The sequence below is a fragment of the Camelus ferus genome, chromosome 15 (genome assembly GCF_009834535.1).
Source record: "Camelus ferus isolate YT-003-E chromosome 15, BCGSAC_Cfer_1.0, whole genome shotgun sequence".
Lineage (NCBI taxonomy): Eukaryota > Metazoa > Chordata > Mammalia > Artiodactyla > Camelidae > Camelus > Camelus ferus.
The window spans coordinates 25,464,468-25,485,353 of NC_045710.1; the positions used below are offsets into that span (position 1 = coordinate 25,464,468).

Sequence of the window (20,886 nt, forward strand, 5' to 3'; positions counted from 1 at the left end):
CCTCTGAAGTGAGACAAGTGGCTTCTGTTTAATAGACTTTTCTTTCCGTGTTTTTAGACTCTACATAACAGTTGCTTCAGAGCCTTAAGTTTTATTAATTATTCTGTGCTCTAAATTTACTATTTCAGTCCTACCTAAGGAGATGTTAATATGATGTGAGCTCCTCAAGTCCGTTTTTAGTTTTTAACATTTCACTTATTTTTGTCACACAGGTAAAGTGTAAGTGCTGAATGTTATTCTCGGCTGTTGTCTTTTTCTTGGTCTGTAGCGCACGGTGCAGCCTGTGCTGTGTGGGGCCTGATCGGATGTTCTTGCTCTTGATGCCGTCTGTAATGTTTGTCAGTAGACACGCATTTCATTAGTGTTTAGAAAGAATTATGATACTGTTTGCTTTTATTCACAGAACTTTTTTTAACTCAAAAGTTTTCTGGGTTTTTGTGGTTTTTTTTTTTTTTTTTTTTTTAATATCCATTCCATCTTAGTGCAGCAGGATTCCATCGACCCTCTTGCCACTGGCATGGTGCTAAACGGAAACATTTTGATCTGTATGTAGCAAGAGATCTTCTGCCATCCCAAAATATGATGCAAAGATGACAGATGCACCCAACTCTCCGCAACTCAGGTTTCCACATGGAGTTTAGGTCCACTATGAGGCATGGGTATCTTGCACCAGAAATCTCATCGATTTCTTAAACTTGAGAGAGCTTGGTGGTCACAGAGATTTTGATGGACCAGGACTAGGCCAGGGTGTGGGAGCCTGCATTTCCAGCGGGCCCTCAGGAGAAGCTGCTCCTGCTGGGTTTCCACCATTCATTGAGTAGCAAAGTCATGGAGGGTTTGTGTGAACCTGCTCCCTGGTTTGCTGTTGCTGGTGCGAGAGAACATCTTGTCTTTAAGTAATCTTTGGGCTTGCTCGATGTCTAATATGTTTTTGTGTTGAAAAACAGGGCCTATGTGTAAATTGCTTTACTTCAAATATTAGTACATAATAATGGTTTCATGATATGATTTTAAAAACTTTTTTACAAGTAAATATTAAAAGAAATTAAAACCCTACTATCCATAGTGCAAGTATAGGGTCACATGGTGAGAATCAAACAAATCCTGAAACTTGGATGTTGGGGAAATTGTTTTGTTTTTGTAGAGATGATCCTTTATATAACTTTACCTGTTTGATCTTTGCTAAACTTCAGAAGTAGGCCCAAGACCTTATGTCTATAGATTTTTTTAAAGATTTTTTTGCATTTATATTGATCTGTATGGTATTATATGTCATTATTCCAAAATCTTTCATAATATAGTGTTGACTGTAGTAAAAATGATCCAGTGTAATCATTAATTCACAAGCTCAGACATACTGACAGTCAGATTATATGTTCATTCAAAATATAACTGCTGTGTACTATAAGATTATGATATAGCAATGTTAAATTTATAAGATCCTTGCAGCTTATCAGTCCTGTAATTATTCTGTTGGAGGAAGGATAGAAATCAGGGTGGGTGTACATTTCATGAGGTGTATGAAGGTTAGGGAAAAACATCTTTGGGAAGCACTTGGCCTTTCAAAACTGCTGTTTTGTAATCCTTTATTTTATTTATATATGTAAAAATACATGCACACATATATATACACACATACACATACTCATCTACCAAAAAAAAACAAGAAAGAGAACTTCTTAAACTCTTGATTCTTACTTATTGTGAAGCCAGGCATCCCATGTTGCAGGGACTGTGCCTTCTCTGCTTCCAGACCCAGGTATGCACCAGTTCACAATCTTTAAGTCATATGCTTCATTAAAATTATGCCTCACAGATTCTTTTTTTTTGGCTAAGTACATCTGAAATCAATATTGTGCTTGTTAATAATATTGCTTTAGCTCATATGAATTGTTTTAAAAATATATTTTTGAGGAATTCAGTTAATTAACATTATTGAGTTTGGAAACACTAATCAAATTGAAAAAAACAAAAAAACACATTTGACCTTACCTTCCAGGTGGATAAGGGACCTCATTGCTGTCAGAGTCCCTGCTGCTTTTGATTTTTCCATTAGCTATCCCAGTGCCTTTAAGGATAGTTGTTTAATTAAGGCAGTAAGGCTTTTATGTAACTTTAAATCGGTACTGCTGTTGCCGTCTCTTTGTAAAAACAATCACAAGTTGATAATATAATGTATCTTTCCTTTTTTTAGTGCATGTATGTATATATATAACATAACATTGAAATCTAAATACACGTGTTTCACTTTAAATTCCAGCGAATGTCCTGGGGAAAGTGTAGACAGAGTTATTTATTTTCATAAGTAGTAGACTTTTTATTTTGGTTGACAACTAAATCAGTATTTTAGAATTTTATGTTTTAGGTACAAATTGTTGTTTTGATATCTTGATAACGGGTGGGGTTGAGGGGATGGGGAACAAATGACTACCAAGAGGCGGAAACCAGTTTTGAATATCTGGGAAATCAAAACAGGAAACCCGGGGAACTTGGCCTAAGACCAGTTGGAGAGGCGCACTTGGTTGAATAATTATACCTGCATTTTAACTGTTGGAAGTCATACAGTGACCTTCTGGTGGTTGTGGTTTCTTATGCCCAACAGAAAAAAAAAATGTCATTATTAAATATTTATATCCTTGTGCTAAGAGGGGAGTGGTGTGTGTGTGTGTGTATGTGTATGTGTATGTGTAGAGGGGCATTTCATTCATGCACACTGGGGTTACAATAAATGGTGTAAAATTTTTTTTCTATCTGACCCTTAGCAGGATACTTGTTATACAGTTATAGGTAAAGTAGCCAGTAGCGGTTTGTACCATTTATTAGATGTCCTTCCCCTTTCTTTGCTTTAGCTCTTCATCTGTGCTTTTAAGTCACTCCTTCTGTCCCAAGTTGTATGTAGGTCAGCCATCTGTCTGTCCTCCTCCTGCACCTTCTCCCAGGTTAGTGACAGGAGTACCAGAAATTGCAGGTGAATAGTTTTTCCTACGAGGGTATGCTTGTTTCAAGATTCAATATCATATACTAAGTGATAGTATTTCAAAACAAAACAAAACAAAACACTGTTACAAAAGGACAAAAAAACAACCGGACACCTTCAGCCAGAGAAATGGTATTCTTCAGGGGCCGTGCTGAAAACTTGGTATTTCCACCTACCAGGGATGTTAAAGAAATAGTCTAAAGCTGGCCTTCAGCAGGTTAACGTTTTAGCTTCTGGTAGCCCTGGTCAGTCCCTTGCGGGTTTGTGGTTTCCGACTTGGCTGTAGGTGACCTCTCAGCTATTCCCAGGGCTTGGCGTGTGCTCTGTCACACAGAGCTGCTGAGTTGCGGCTTGCCCAGCTGTGTCCGTCAAAACGCCGGCCCCCACAAAGGCTTTTCCTGACATGAGCAAAGGGTCTGGAATCCGGGCCCAGGAGGCCTTCTGAGCTGCTGCAGAGGGAGCCGGGTGGGGACCACTCCCCAGCGCAGGGCCCCTCCCTCTTAGAGAAGTTGGAGCTGCCCCTATCAAAAAGTGATCATTTCAGATGTTCTTATAACTTTATAAACATAGGTAAGGATTCTCTGATAGATAGTGTGTTTTTTTCCATTTCCCAGCTTTGCCAGAATTATATATTTACCTGGTACTTTGATTCAGAAATCCTTCAGAAAAGAACAACAACAAAACTGTTTTGAATGAAGAGGATTTTAATTTTTTAAAAAGCAAGAAAGTCTTTATTAATGGACGGAGACACTTATTAACGCATGCAAGCACACACAGAAATATACCTCGAAGCAGAGCAGCAGTTTCCTCCACTTCTCACTGAAGGGTATCAGGGCCCCCTTAGGTGAAAAGGGTGAAGACCATCAGATTTGTCTTTTTTCTCCTCTGGCCACCCCATTCTTTTCTTTCAGGCTTTTCCCACCTCAGAAGCCCAGCACCACTAGGCTAGGAGACATTTTAAATACTTACCTCTTATTGATTGATTACACTCTAGAATGTTGCCTCATCATTTTAATCCTTTCTGATTATGAAATTGCTGCTAAAGGAGTTCAGCCCAGAAGGAGGAGCGCTCCTTAGGGTGGAACAAGGATCCCTAAAGTTAATCTTGCCTCTTCCTGACTGTGTCCTGCACACCTGGGGAGCAGGGACCTGGGTCCAGCCCGGCTGCGCAGGGCCATTCGAGGTGACATGGAAGGGCCGTCACCTCTGATGGGAGGGACGAGACGGGCACACAGGCAGTTGTAATAAGGGCAGAGGGGCTGTTTTCAGTCTGAATAGTGTTGTGCATGTTTGGCTTTCTAGAAGATTCTGATAAAAAGTAAGTCAGAACTCATTTTAATCAGTTTTTGAGCTATTTTGTGATTCATGGACATACTGTGTTTACTTCCAGAGCTGGTGCTGTTTGTTCTTTGTGAAATGTAGAACTTCCTCAAGAAAGGTATTTAAGAGCAGCAAAATTCAGTATTTGGGGTCTTTATAGAAATACTCTAATAAAAATAAAACTTGGTTGATTCCTGAGTTCATATTTGACCACTAAGATGCTGTTCTGAGCATTTGAATAACTTATTTTGAAACTTACAAGGCCATTCTTTTAATGGTGCTTAGTCTCTTCAATAAGGATAGTGTATTCACACTGGTTGTTGAAGCATCGAAAGCTGGGGATACATACCCTTTTATAGGGTGCCTTCCTGCGTTTGATTTGCGGTCTCTGTTGCTAACTGTTCTTTGTATCAGGAGGAAGTAACAGCTATAAGCAGGGCCTGTGAAGTTGGCAGAGGGAAGGAATTAATCCATGATGAATTAGTATTTGTGTGAGTTTTTAAGAGACTGGAATGTTCCTTTAAGTTGTGGATGTGTTTTTCGTTTCTGGCTGATAACTTCCTGGTTTTCCTACACTTCATTATTATTTTCTCTGTTACTGGGTTTTTTTTTTTAATTTCCCGAAAAGCAAGTAAAGTGCTTTCTCCTTATCAGTAGCCTTTCTTTTCCTGTTGCAATAACAAAAGAACAATACAGGAATTTAACGATGTTAAAAAATTGATACTCCTTTTTCTGAATGTGCCCATATATTTGTAGATAGAATCGAAGTTTTATAGACATAGAGAAAAGCTGCGTGTCAGTAAAATGAGCTCATATTTTATCGTGTGCTACGTAGGCTTTTTTCCTTTTACCCAGTTTGGAAAATGAAATAAGAGCTTTTTTTTTTTCCTCTTCAAAATCTGTTCCCATGATCTGTTGTTAAGAGTCAAAATCCTGAAATTAGAAAGATAGGTAAGGCCAGTTGTAATAGAAGGACATTTCAGAGGGGTCTAGAATACATTCCGATCTTGTCTATTTATTTATATTAAAGAAAGGATTGTTATTTACTGTTCTTGATGCTTTGGCGAAAATAAATTCCAGTCTACGTCACAGAGCTTTTATAAATATCAGCAGTGTGTTTTTGCAACAGTGGACATGAAAGGACGCTTGTTTCAGTGTTTTGATGCAGTTTTAGCTCATGGCAGAGGTGCATTTAAAGTGGCTTCCTCTAGTATCCTGGAAACCACACTGAGCAAGGGCACCGGTGACCTGTCCCATGCTGGTGGCCTCAGAGGACCTGGCTTGCTTACTTTCGAGGGCATGAAACAAAATCTCACAGTCTCAGTTGTGCTTAACCCAGATCTGGGCAATTAGTGAGGTTTTTAAACTTTCTAAACACCTCGCTTGTAGTATTTAATGTGATACTTATCTCTGTGGTAGTAGAAGGAAACACAGTATTATCACATTTGTATGTTCCCGGTGCCCTTTGGCATTCGGATTGCTAATCACATTGGGACCTTCTGAATGTTTTCTGATTGAGAGCCAACTTGTTTCTGTTTCCTCAGGAATTTTTCAGACAAATTAGGCTGTGGTGTCACACTTCAGTGCGACATGGAGCTCCCAAAAATGTTATCTATGTGTTCTTTCATGCCTCCTGGCCTGACCTGTGTCTGCCTAAATTCAAGCATTATTATAGTGTTTTCCTTAGGGGTCCTTTGGATATATCAGGACCTAAGCAGACATCTTTAATCGAGAGAGCATATCCCATGTGGATCTGTAACTGTCTGTGTGTATGTGTATAGGAAATATGGTTTTCCTGTTAAAAAAAAATTATACATGTCACATGTGCTTTTGTGTATTTTCTGTACCAGAAAGTGCAGCCTGTACACATAGGTCCCCTGTGCATGTGTGAATTTATAGCCAGATGTGTGTAAGCACATGTCCTGACATGGTGACAGTGTGAAAATAAATGCAATGGTACGGTTATTTTTTTTATCTTACTTGGTATCTATGTGTGTGTCTGCGTTTACCTATGACAGCGCTGATGATGGTCTTACATTCTCTCATTAAGAGTTTCCTGGGGCGAGGGTACAGCTCAAGCAGTAGAGCACATGCTTAGCATGTACAAGGTCCTGGGTTCAACCCAGTACTTCCTCTAAAAATAAATAAATAAACCCAATTACCCCCTCCTGCCTAAATAAATAAATAAATAAATACATACATAAAATTTAAAAAAAAGTTTTCTGAAAATTTTTCTCATCTTTGATGATAGAAATTAGTCGTAGAATCTTAAGCCCCAGCTGTGCATTCCAACAGTTCTTTTTTAAGAGTTGGTGTAATATTATGCACTTTTTGAATCGCTTATAGAGGACGAGGCAAGACTCTTCAAATAAATATTATTCAGACTGCTTCCACTTTCATTTCCCTTATCACTATAACAACCACACCCAACTTTGCACTTAAACCTTGTTGTCTATCTGCTTCCCACACGCTAGTGAAGCTGACCCTTTGAACAGCAAAGGAAATACGAGAGATAACGTTGAAAACTGTCTTCCTTTTGTTGACATTTCTAGAGCAACAAGTCAGAAGGCTTGTCTCCCTCTGGGTGGACAAGAGGTGATGGGTCACGGTTAGATGGTATGGCCATTAGTAACCAGGATGACTCCCCGCAGAATTATTTCAAACATTCCAGTGAGTAACTCAGAATTCTGGTAAACAGAAGGGGAGTGATTGTTAACTTATAAACTGTTTCCATTTTCTATATATGGGAAGGAGATTTACTAGGGAGGAGGTGAGGGTCAACATAAAACAGAGGCATCCACATTTCTGAGGTCAGGTCATTCTGGATCACTCCAGGTGAAACGGTGTTTTCCAGGAGCCTCCATATATGGCCATTCAGAGCTCTGCAGTGGGAGTCCTTTGCTATATGTTCTGCTGGGCTATTGATTGACATGAGATCTTTATACCATCCTTGCCACATCTTACAGTTGTATCACTGCTCAGTTCAGAGAGATTAAAACACCTACTGAGTTGATACTTCATGATTTTGAGTTATTCATCTATTCTGCAATCATAGTAACCTTTCTATTAAGTTTTTTGCCAACTCTTAGAAGAATTCTTTAGTTTCAGAGATGCTTTGAAGACGTTGATTGATAGGAGTCAATGGGTGGCCCATTCGATATACATTTTCTGAACATAATGAAACATGGTTGATTTTGTTATATTTCCCATGGGTTGAGGTACTGTTTTCTATTACTAGGAAACACATTTGAAGTCTTTATAAAAGTCTGATGTGGAGTACCTCCTAAGAAAAGAAATAAAATGATTATATCTCACTTCATTTACTGTTATCTGTAGCATCAAAAATAAATTAATGTCCCCAGGAAAAAAAGGTTATAAAATTACAGCACGTAGACATACTGAGGGATTAGGAGGTAGTAAATGTGAAATGGGCGTAAGAATGACTTCATTCACTTACTGGCTTTTTGGAAAAGCTCAGGCTGTCAGGGAAATGAACCAATCTGTATTAATACGAAGCATTAGAAATTTAAATAAATCGTGTTTGAAAGCAATACCAGGATTTCCCCTGAATGCTGCTGAATAAATTCTTGTTAAATGTCAGTTAAATGTGCGTCGCTGGCATGCAGAAACTGAGAGGGCCACAGAAATACCCACTTTGGGCTTTAAAATATTGAAGTCCTTTAATGTTCATTTGACCTTCAGTTAAAGGACATAGTCACATAGCAGAGGAAATGCCTCGAATTCTAGCATCTGGGTTTGTTTCTTTATACTTTTTTTGGCACAGTTACAACAGTAGGGCTTTTCTTTCCTTAAATTTTTTTCACAGTACAGTCAACACAGGCTTCTCACACAAGCGGGAAAGGACAGTCGTGAGGCCAAAAGCAATATGTTTCTGCTCTCCCCCGGAGGCAGGGCCTAATTGAATGGCTTGTTGTTTCCAGAGGGCGCCTAGAACCGAAAAACAAATAAACAGAATCCCACACAAATACAAATCTTGTGTAAAATTAGATACCTACACGTGTGCATACAAACGTATTCTGTATACTCAAACCTTAACATTAGCCGTCAGTGTCCTGTTTTTTTGAACTTCTTGAGTCTTTGCCACCGTGTTCAAATTATTTCATCTGTATATGGTTTTGGCATCTTCATCTGGATTTTCAGCTGCTTGGAGCTGTTTCTTTTGTAGCCTGAGAAGAGAATGTAGTTTAATTAAAGTGCTTGTAAAGTGTGTGTATTTTGATGTGGGTGCTTTATTTTGGCTCTTGTTAGTCCTTTAGACATGTTTGTCATTTATCACTACTGAAAGGTCACTTAAAACTGGAGGGACTTGAACTATGGCATCTGATTTCCCATTAATTTAAATACTCATATCAAAACAATAAGCTGGGGACAGTTTCCCATTTTTGTATGTTTTCAGCTTTACATCCAGTACGTTTCTGTGTGTGTGAGCTTTATCCCCTGGGTGCCGTTTTTTTCCGTAGGAGTTGAGTTTGGTAGCATCTTTATGTCTTTACAGTGGTCTCCTTAGGCACTCACTGCTGAAGACCCTCAGGCTTAGGAATCACCAGTGCTTGTGGGCCCTTTGTGTGATTCTGAGGTGGAAAAGATAGGAAACAACACTATCATGTAGAGGTGTTAACAGACTTAAAAGTAGTCTTAAAGTAATTTTCAAAAGCCATCTGACTTGTGGGGGAGGGAAACAGCTCAGTGGTAGAACACATGCTTAGCGTGCATGAGGTCCTGGGTTCAGTTCCCCAGGACTTCCATTAAAAAATAAATAAATAAAAAATAAAAAGCCATCTGACTCACAAGCTTGTTTTGTCTGAAGTTTATGTACTGGATTTATTTATCCTGTAAACTCAAGTTGAAGGGGCTAGTCATCTGCCCTTAGCAGGTGTGTGTGTAGCTTCTCCTAATTTATACATTCATGCATTCGTTTTACAGATATTTCTGGAGCACTTGCTCTGTGTCAGACACTGTGATGGACGCAGGGTGAACAAGACAGACAGGTCCTGGTCCCCTCCGAGCTCCCAGTCTTATGGGGAAAATAAATAAAAGCCATAAATATAAGTATATAAGTGCAGTTGGATAACAGAATGCTGAGGCTGAGATAGGATGGCTTGAGAAAGTCTGTCGTCTCTGAAGGATGATGTTTAAGTGGTGCTGAAAGTTAAGGAAGCAGCCGTGCAAGGAGCCTGGGGAGGAACATTCTAGGCAGAGTGAGCCATGTATTCAGCAACCCCAGTGGGAGAAAGAGCTTTGTGTGCTGGGGGATACAAGATTCAGTGTCTGGAGCATAGAGTGGGAGGCGGGAGAGGGAGTGGAGAGCTAGGGAAGGGACCGAGTCACAGACACTCTCAGGTTAGGAGTTTGGATTTTATTCCAGGTGTAATCTGAAGCTATTAAAGGGTTTTAAGCTTCAGGTGGAGATGATAGGGTGCCCTTTTTAAGACCATCAGCTTTGGCTGCTCTGAGGAGTTTCTCGTAGCAGGTGGTGGAGTGGACCTGGGGTCGGGGGTAGGAGTGTTAGGGCACTGAGGGGGAGCCCCAGGGAGTGGTATGTGGCCGGACGGGGGTGTTGGCAGAGGAGTTGGAAGGAAGTGTCATTTAGAGGTACAGTTAAAAAGTCTCAAATTGATTGGATTTGAGGGTCAAGTTAGGTGGACTGCAGACTGACCCCACACTGCTGGCTTGAGCAGTTGGTGCCGGTTCCTGAGATGAGGAAGACTGCAACAGCTGGATGGAGTCAGAATTACCCTTCGAAAAGCAACAAAGCATACCAAAGTAGAGGTGATTTTGAGTCCTTTTCTTCCTTAGTGAGGATGTTTGGAAGTTAAGTCATTAAAGTATATCACTGTCTGCAACAAAGAGCAAAATTCCAAAAAGACTCCACTTGGTTGTAGTTTCTCAGCTTTGTCTTGTGCTGACTAGCCAGCCAGTCCCCTGCCTCTTCCATAGGCAGGGCTTCCCTGTGACCTTTGGTCAGTGCTTCTGATTCTTCCCCAGGGGTGTCACCAAAACCCACACCCCGGTTTGCATAGTTTCTCTTTAAAATTGTTCACAGATTCTTTGTGTAAGTTTCTGACAACATGCATCTCCTGTCTCAGGCAGTATTGTCTCACACCAGAATCCCAGGGGGAAACCAGGGCCACCAAGGGACATGCAGGTGCATGTGTGTCACTTCTCATGCACACTCCTGAACTGAGGAGGAGTCCCCAGTCTGTGTGAGTCATTCTCCCGTTCCCCTAACGGAGCACCTGTGTTGGAGTGTGGGCGGACCTGCTGTACTTTGAGGCTGCGTATTTATACCATATTTCCTCTCCGGCATGCCTGCCTGTATTTCCTGAAGGCAGAGCAGTGCTTGGTGCCTAGGGGGTAGTTAATAAATGTCTGATGATTTTGAAAAATGATGGATTAAAACTAAATTATAGAAGTTCACTCATGGTATACTTAAAAAATTTGGACTTTGTCTTACAGCCGTTGTGGATCTGTTGCAGGCTTGTAGGGAGAGGGAGTAAGAATAGAAAGTTAATGAAGAGATAGTATAAACAGATCGGTTGTCAGAAAGTATCCTCAAGTATAAAACATATTCAGAATCTGGAAAAATTTCAGGGTCATGATCATGAATATTAATTATAATTGACCTGATAAGGAGGGAAGTGTGTAATTGTTGGAGATTTCCAGGGGATAGAAAACAGGACACCACCTCATACTGTCATACTCCATGGAAAGGAAGAGACATAATAGGTTTAGTATTTTTTTTGACCTGTCGCTTGATTTGACTTACTCCTAATTTCATTGAAGCTCACCCTTTTAAGCCCTGGTCACATTTCTTTTCGGTATGATTGCTGCCAGTTTTTTCAGATAAAAAGGCAAAATCATCCTTGCTGTACGCCATTGGAAAAAGCCCTGGCACAGATCCTCCCGAAACCGAAGAGAGAAGTTATTAGCAATATCCAGACCAGTAGCTGACTGGCTCACGCTCTTCCTCCCATGACCATTCCTGATTAATGGGAGAATCTGTTCTGTAGTTGAAAAGCCTCTTTCCCGAGCCCAGTCTGTCCTGGCTTCAGAGCGTGGCCAGCTGCACAGTGAAAACCACTGCCAGGGCTCTGCTTGTGATTCCACCCTCAGCACGTCCAACGTTGTGCATGGGGAGCAAAGAGGGGAGATGAGTGTCCAAGTCCATGTAGAGGTTTCAGCTGATAACAAAGACGCAGCACCCTCTAATCAGAATCCCTTCACTCATGTTGGGCGCTGTGTCCCCTGCAGGGCATGTCGCTCTCCTCCATGTGGATGTTGTAATTCTTCCTTTATTCTTTGTCCTTGACTCCTAGCCAGGCCACTTAGCTCCTGTGTCTGCAGTGATTAATTTGCCCTGTAACTTTTTCTGACATCCTTTCCTCACCCCTCTTCTTTCTCTCCTTATCATCTCTTCCTCCATACCTCTTCTAATCTGTTCCCTCCTGTCCTCCTCTACCAGTGACCTTTCCCCATTACAGTGAAATAGCTGTGCATATTGGCCTCTTGCCAGCAATATGAATGCACTTTTTTTTTTTTGGCCAAACTACAATTTTTACCAACTTAACAAAGTTAATGCATTTTATGGCAGTGTTGGTAGCCTGAAATAATAAAATTCTGTTCTAGCAGATCATATGTTTAATTTGCCTCTCTTGTTTTCCTTGTTCTAGATTCCATCTATTTTATTTCAGGGGCCTGTTATTTGGGTGGTTGGAGTTTAGGATCCTTGTAGGGTCTTCACAGGTCAAGAGCAATCTCTAGTGTGCATCCGCGGTATCTTAAAAACGGTAACATGAAGATCCAGGATACATTTGTGACAGTTAAATTCTTACCAAAGAAGATTTTGTTGCAGGAAACATTCACATAATACAGCAGTAAATAACACGTAGCCCAAGCTCAAGATGCTTCCAGTTTTCTTGGGGAGGCAGGCATGAAAACAGTTCACTAGAATAGAAAGCAGAGTGAAATAAGTACATTTGTAATTTAGAGATACAAGAAAAAGGGTGCTGAGAAAAGAGTGCTGTTCTGCCTGGGAAAATCAGGGGCAATGAGCCTTCCCAGAGATGGTGCCATTTTATTTGAACCTTGGAGGATGGATGGGATTTCAGTAGATGGAGAGGGACAAAGGGCCCTCCAGACCCAGGACATGGGCAGGGAGCACCCCATGTGTGCGGGGGGAGTGCAGACCTTTCCGTGGGGCTCAGAGTGGCCGGCACATGATGATGAGTGTACTGACTCATCTTTCTAAAAGGGTGTGGCTAAAGGAACAGGAGTAGGTTAGACTTGTAGCCTGAAGGTAATACAAGATCTAAGAGAAGAGTGTTTTTGGCTTTCTGTATTTTAGAAATTTTAGCATGTTTATGAACAGAAGAGAAAGAGCCAGCAGAGAGGGAGATAGTCGAGGCACAAAGCAAGAGAGTGAGACCCCAGATGGCCCGACAGACTCTCCGTTAAGCCCAAATTTTTAGACTTTCCCCGTGTTCTTGTTCTGCTGTGAAGAGGCTCCCTCTGCCATGCAAAGGCGGTAAAGCCGTTAAACCAAGGACTCTGGCCCCTAAATGAGGCTAAATTACCTTCTCTCAATAGGAAATCACGTCTCCAACTCTCTACAACTATGTTGGCAGGATTCAGAGAACAGAGGTATGATTGTCTTAATTGAAAGTTTTGTTTCTGTTGGGTCTTAGTCCTGAGGTCTTCGTGAATCTGTGACCTTGGGTAAGTCATTTAACCTTCCAGAGCCTTGCTTGCCTTTATGAGAACAAGACGGTGAGTCTGGACTTATGTCACAGGCCGCGGCGCTACCACTGTTTAAAGTTGGATACAAATCTGGGCTCTGGCCTTTCCGTCTCGTCTCATCTCGTCTCGTCTCGTCTCGTCTCGTCTCTCTTCCTCACTTTCCTTCCTCTCTCCTGCTGTAATTATTAACCTGGTTTATCCTGATGTTATCCCCGTGATGAATATAAGTGGATGCTGCTCATTCAACACTCACTTACTTAAAGCACGTTTTTCTAACGATTCAGGTAAATGGTGTGTAGGCTTCATGTCTAAGAAGGTATCCTAAAGTTTAAAACTAAAGTTCTGGTTATATATACAGCTCTTTATTATTAGGATGACATGGTAACTTTGTTGAGAGAGAACTTGACGGTTTGCAACATTAAGACGTGTATACTTTGGTGAGATTCATTCATTGCTTTGTCCTTTTGATTTGCATCTAGTACCTCTTTGCAATGTTGAAATTGATGTTTCAGGATAAGCACATGGTGCAGTAAAAACTGCAGCTCATTGCAGTATTTAGGTTAATATTAGAGTCCTCTATTTGCATTATTAACAAGAGTACATTTTATTGCCACTTGAAATAGACTCACTGGCATCCCAGAAAAGGTGGGTTTGATATTGGCCACTTGTTAAGGCTGGATCCAGGCCACTGACATTCCATGTTCTTTGTAATGTGCCGAGTTCTTGATACACATACCTTATTTATCATGTTGAAGAGACTGAACACACTGATTTTAAGAAGGAGGTCTCATGCCAGGGGAGCGAGCTCTTTTAATACTGCTTTCTTATTCCTGAAGCTTAGGTTAGAATCTGAGCATAAGGTTTCATTTTATTTTCTCTGGAACCAATTACTATTTAAAGATGAGAAATGCATGAGTAAAGAAATTGAAGAAGGACTTTTGGAAATATTCTGACACGAGTGCTCTGTGCAGCACATCTAAAATACCTGGGATGTGGTCATATACCCTGGTCATACTTGGTGGTGAGATTAAGAAAGATGGCAGCTCATAAATAATTTAAATTCATACCAAATTGGTGGCATTAAAGCCCAATGAGGTGATTGTTTTCTTTGTTCTACTGACCCTGTAACTTTAAAACCCTGTTCCATTCTCTGCTCATTTTAAACATTCACCACTCACTTCTGAGTCTTATTTCCTCTTAGTCTTATTGTTTCCTGTCTTTGTGTTTGTTTGAGCCCTTAACTCACACATATTTAATTCTCTCTCACTTCCTGCCCTCTTTCTTCTTATATCTTGTCTTTCAGATCTTCCATGGTGAAAATGTTCTCTTGCCTACCAGCAAACTATATTAGCTTAATTCATTTGTTTAAAAATAAGACTCTTCTTTCTGTGAATGAGACTGTGATGTAAGAATAACACATTTCTCGCGTGCTTACCGTGTGCTGGTGGTCACCAAGCACTTTGTATGGATTATTTTATTTAATACACACAAGAATCCCACAAAGTAAGTTAAAAGGGTGAAGTAACTTGCCGAAGGTAGGAGTAGAGCTAAGATTGAAACTCAGTGGGTCACTCTGGATCCCATGTTCTGAATCAGTTGTTGCTTTATTGTCTCAGCTATTCAATCTGTCAAGATTTAACGATCCCCAGTGATGTCACTGCAGCGCTAGACACAGGGGCTAGAACTGCAGCAAAGACCCTTTCCTCTTGCAGTCCTGGGTCCTGAGTCTCCTTTGAAAGGCATGTGTGGGTGCTTCCATCATCCCTGTGCCTGACTCTGTGAAAGGCAGGGAAGTCTCCACCTCTGTGAAGCTGGAGTTTGAAGGACAAGTAAGAGTTTACCAGCTGGGAAGGAAGAGAAGGCATAAAGACATGAGATACGGGAGAATGTGGGACAGTTGAGGGAACAGTGTCTTGCACTGTCATTGGAACAGGCGTGGGTCCTACAAGAGTGGAGAAAGGGGACAAATGGTAGAGATGAGACACGGGGCTGGTCAGGCCCAGAGGCCAGAGCTTTCGAGTGCCATGGGACAGCATGTGGACTGTGTTCTTCAGTCCCAAGGATGCTGGGGTGGCCACACCGTGTTTCCCTTCTGGGACCGCTCCTGCCTGTGGTAACTCGCAGGGGAGCCTGGGGGCTCTGCGGTGTTTAACATCAGTAGCTGAGAGCACTCAGTGAAGAAGTTAGAGATTTTATTGCCTTAGCATTGTAAAAACTAGTGTTTCACACAATCTTTTGATCTCTGGTCCTGTGCAACTACAAATTAAATTAAACCCGAAGCCATAAACAGCTTAATTTCAGTGCTTATAGTCTCAACTTGTAAGATAGAGATTTTCCAAAGAAGTTTTTATGTAAGCTTAAATATATGGCTTTTATGCAATTGTGGTTTGTTTTTTCTAATTAAATTAAAATTTTTTGGGGGAAATTGTGCATTTAAGTGATGCTATTGAAGAAGCATTTGGGTGACGATGAAGAGCTGTAATCAGTGCTGTTTAAAATGGTTATTTACTTGTGTTAAATACTGTTTAAAATTAACCTTCGTAAAGCAAACGACACATTTCTTGATGGCATTTTTTTGGTCAAAAAAATTTATTAGTCATTTTTCTGGTTTTAACAAGATGACTAGATAAAGACCCAGTTGCTTTTTTTTTTCTTTTTTTCATTTTAAACCCAATCTTTTCTACTTTCGGTCAGAAAACTAATGAGAAGCTATTAACATTTCAATCAGGTTGCAAATGTATTGCCTTAGCTTACTCTGGGAAAGGGAATTACCTACTGGCAAAAAGAGTAGAATAAAATGTAATAAGGTCTGCCTCACAGTGAGATTCTTGGGTGGGGACTATTTGAACCAAATTCCAAACATATTTAAAATCTAGAAGGTGTTCACAGTCAGTACCTTAGAAGCCCGTGTGCTTGTTTTAGTCAGGCTGCCTTGTACGGGGTGCATGTTTCCCTCCCTCCCTTCCTCCTTCAGTCCTCCCTCCCCTTTTCTCTCCCTTTTCTCCTTTCTTTCCTTTCTTTCTTCCTTCGTTTGTTTGTTTGTTCGTTCGTTTTTAGTTGCCTTCAGCGTTTGCAGCACTTTTCTCTTGGAGGCCTTTGGTCATGAATAACTTTCTTTAAAGTTGGATTTTACTTTGGGAAATAGCCAAAGGCATATGGAGTCATATCTGATTAATAAAATAGGTGAGCCCTTTGGGGAATTGTATTCTTTCTAAAATGTAAGGTAGAACTATTGGGCACTGAGGCTGATTTCATTGTAAATCTCATGAACTGCCTTTAAAGAAAATGTCAAAAAGAACATTACAGAAAGGTGTTGAGAAATAGCAGAATTGGAATAACTCTGTAACTTCTTAAAGGTGACTTTGTAGAATAACATGATTTGAATGTGTAAGTCCTACTATTTTGTTTCATGGGGACTTTGCCCCCTTAGCTTGCTGTCATATCTTATGTATTAAATGTAATATTGTTTAATTCCAAAAGAACATTAGTTAGTATATTACTGTACATGTGGGGATTTGGGCTGCACTCTGCAGGCCTGCAAGGTCTGTACTCGCCCAGCTTCAAGACCAAAGAAAGAGCCCAGAGTCAGTGACAGAGGTTTAAATGGGTGGGGGAATCTTAATTGTCTAAAGCAGGGTCCTGAAGTGATTCCCCTCGGTATGTGGCAGATGAGAGCAGGACATGGTGGCAGGCTTTGCTCCTGGGGGCAGTGGGAGGTCACCAGTTACAGGGGAATTGACCTCAGCTTAGCTTGTCGGTTATCAGGGGAACCAGCAAAGGGGTACACCCCTCACCACCTCTGGTGAGAACAGTCACTAGCCAGAGCCTGGGACGAGAATGTCGGAAGGTCAGTCCTGTGAGCAGGTGTAGGTGAAGCAGGCACTGGTCAGGCAGGGGATGTACCGAGCGTGAGAAAACAGCCACCTTGAGTGGCCTGACCACACAGGGAATATACCTGCATCTGTTAGTAGAGGGTCCAGCAGATAGAACGTGGTAAGGCAGACCTTTTTTCCCCTGTATAACTGAATGGTTGTATCATATGAAATTCCCAATGTCCAAAACATTGTTGTGTTTCTGAGACTCAGAGAGGCTTTGCTCTCAGTAACTGCGAGGGTTTCTTCCATACAAGTTATTTCACTACTTACACTTCCTAATAGTTCACCCATAAGTAGTAGCTTACCCATCTGGAAAGGGAAAGTTCTGCTCCAGAGGCTGTTATGATACTAAAGATTTGGTTTGTCTGTGACAATGATGTGATGCCTATGGTAAAAAAAATTTTAAATAATGTGGTGTAAGTCAGCTTCTTGAACTAAATGATCTTTTGCACCTCCCTGCTTCCTCCCCCCAGATTTAATGATGCCAGTTTTATTCCCATGATATACTCATTGCACCTCCCCAGATGCTTCGTTGAATCCTTTGGTAATGGTGGTTCTCACCAGGATCTGTGTGGCCTATTACTGCTAAGTTAGTGATGGATCTGGGGCCAAAATTTGTTCTCTTGATTCTTGTCCATTGTCTGTCCTTGTCATATTTTCTTAGCTGCCTTAAATATGTCAGACCCCAGGACTAGTTACAGAAACACTGCAATGGATTATCCAGTCTGAGCCTTTTTTCTTTCAAGCATGTAAATAGTATATATAATAGAAACAGTGTTTAGAGTGCTGGGTGAGAATGGAATTACTTCCGTTCTAGTGTTTCCCAACTCTATGGAACAGTCTCTTAAATTGTCTGAGTCAGAGATTTGTGAGTACTTAAGAATTCATTTCAGTGCACTGTAGACCTTTGAAAATTGCAAATAAATTTAGGTGGTTTATTTTCAGAACTGATTTCCATTGTACTTCTTCAGGTAACTAGTGTCATACTGAGGACCCTAAGCGCGAGTCACCCCGGAAGAGGACTCATTTGAATTGCATGCCTATTTAAGGCTTTTGGTCGAGCATGTTTTTAACTTTTTAAAAATAATTGCCATGCTGGATCTGGAGACCTTTGAAAAGTCCATGAAGTTCATTACACCTTGAGACACACCCTCTGCTCAATTGCTTAAGCACTGTATCAACTTTACAGGGATCCTTTGTCAACAAAATCAGTGTGGCTGAAGTACGGTGTTCATTGTGCGCAGACTCTTCTAGAGGAAGAGAACAGTGACACTTAAACCTTTGTTAGCGACTCCAGGCCTCTTGCTCTTGAGTAGCTGAGACCAGGAGGCTTGTGGTTTGGATTGGTGTTGCTGACTGTTGTGCTAAATTATTTGAGTCCTTTGCCGTTGTGTCACTTGAAGCTTTGCCTTGATGTTGTTGGTTTGATTCCATGACTTATAAAAAGATCCCAGAAACTTTGAGAGCTGTTTTAGGGTCAACGGCTGACGAGAATGATCACTGGTATGAGGTGCCAGTGTAAGCCTCGAGGTGTGTTGCTTAAACCTATCAACAAACCAGTGAAGTAGAAACTTTTTTCTCTTCATTTTACAGATGAGGAAACCAAGGCTAAGAGAGGTGGTTGCCCAGGGTCACACACTAGTAGTTAGGTCGTGGAACTTGCTAGCTAGGTAGGCAAGTAGACAGACCCTAAGTAGAGACACTAGGAGGAGATATTAGTGAGAAGTATGAGTGAATGGCTATCTGCTGTGGTTTAGGCGTTATGTAGGGAAGCAAAGAAGTATAAGATTCAAGTCCAGCCCTCATGGAAATCACATTTGGTCTTAGAATACCAAGATATAAATATAAGTAATTGATGATACAATGTGAACATTTTGTAAAATTGATATATGTACAAAGTCTATAAAAATAGAGGAAGAAATCAGACTTGGAGAGGAAACAGGTGAAGGGATATTTCAGAGAGCAGTTGAGTTTTGCTTCAAAATGACCAGGATTCTCTGTGAGAACAGGAACCATGTGTTTTCAACCTTTGTAACCCCAAATCCCTAACAAAGTAGCCGGAATGTAATAAGCGCTCAGTAAATGTTGAATGGGTATATGGTGGCAGTCTGGTTGGCCCATGAATGTGGGGAAGAGCGTCGGAGGGGATGGCAGCCCCTAGTGAGAGCATAGAGTCAGGGAAGGGCGAAGTGTGCCCTTCGGCCGTGGGGCTGTGGGTGTGTCATTGGGAAGTGGAGCGAATGGCAGTGTGACTGACCTGCTACATCATGTCACTCTCCTCTCACCCAGGCTGCATCCTGGGCTAGCAGTGGTCCCTACTCCCAAGCTTCCCCGCTATACCTGCGTTAAATCCTAACCCTATTTCAAGGCCTCGCTAGAAATTACATTTCCTCCAGGAAGCTTTCTCAGCAGCCACCATGGGTAGTACTCCCTACTGTCTCTAAAGTCAGGGTCCTCTTGTCTCTACCACTCATTTGCCACTTAATAACATACTACCTTGGATCACCTCTTTAATTATTATTCTGTGTTGTTACTTAACTTTTCCTGTATTGTTCTCTGCTTCTTGGAGTGGAAAGAACCTTGGGAATCCTCTGCTCACCTTCCCATTGATAGGAGAGGAATCAGAAGCTCATAGAGGTAAAGATGAAAAAAAATGTGCAAGATCACATAAGCAGCTGGTGACAGGCCCAGGACTAAGTCTGTGGCCGGAGCTTGCACTGTGCTTGCTGGTCCTCCATTGTTTCTCCCAAGCTCCATTGTGAGTTTGTGGAGATGAGGAACCATGTATCACACTTACTGTGGGTCACACAGTTGCCCCAGAAACATTTGTTAAGTGAGAGAATGAACGCTACTTTTGCCCTCTGGCTAATGTAAAGATGGTGCGGGGTACGGTTCTCAACTTTAAAAAATGGCATCTCGGGGATTAAACATATAGAGAATAAGACCTCAACTGTGAAATGTGTTCATTCAGAATTAGTTTCAGAAGAGCAGCTGCTGGGCAGAGTTCTCCTTTTAATTTCACCAGGAATACTGTTTAAAATGTGGCTAGTTGATGCATTACTTAAAACTCACTTGAATGACTCAATTAGCTTTATGTATTTCTGACAGTTTAAACTGAGATTGCTTATTTTTGTAGTTGTGATTGTAAGTTCATCTAAGTTATTTTCCAATATAAAAAAGGCATTTTATTAATTTAATAATATTTGTCTCCTATTGACATAATTAAGGGTGAAAGTTAGACCTCACGGTGCCCTTGGAATTGCTAAGTGAGAAATTCTTCTGACTCAGAAGGAGGCTTACTGGTGACAAATGCTTTTTGTCTCCAATATTCTCATTAGAGGCTCAGATGAGGAGGATCCTTCTGAATGCATTCTCAAGTGGGCATCGGGGAGGGGAGAGCTAGGTACAGGGTTATTGCTAAATAGGAACAACCGTGACTTATGCAAGATTCATTACACAGAAATCAACACAGCAGACCCTTGCGATTCATTGATTTAACATTCACGAATTCAATTATTCATGAAACAATGACCCAGAAGATCCGTGACATGTAGTAATTTGTAATTTGAATCAGGTGTGCTTGAAATACCTATACAGAAGCAGATAACCTCGCTGGTGACAAGCCAGCTGCCCAGTGGTTTTTAGCTCATTATCCCGTATGTGCAAAGTCATGAGCTGGTCAAAATTTTTTTCTTTATGAAACAAAGCCAGCTGCTAGGGCTGGTGATAAAGAGCAAAGAGGAGTAAAGAGGTCCTGGAAGTAACAGTACTTTCCCAGAAAACAGAAATCTGGGACAAATTAAAAAGCGGGCATGCTGCATTTGGCAGTAGATTGAATTTCTGAAATGCACAGTTCAAAAACAAGGAATAGCAATTTCTAGAAATATCTCAGTGAGTATACCGGCCAGTGTGTAAAATTGTACTTTCTGGGGCACCTGTAATCTATGGCATCATACA

The 20,886-nt window shown here is 41.1% G+C and overlaps 1 protein-coding gene across 4 annotated transcripts in view; it reads left to right on the forward strand.

Moving 5' to 3' along the window:
* Nucleotides 1–20,886, forward strand: part of CRIM1 (cysteine rich transmembrane BMP regulator 1) — a 186,692-nt gene that overhangs the window by 46,040 nt on the left and 119,766 nt on the right. The window lies entirely within an intron of this gene.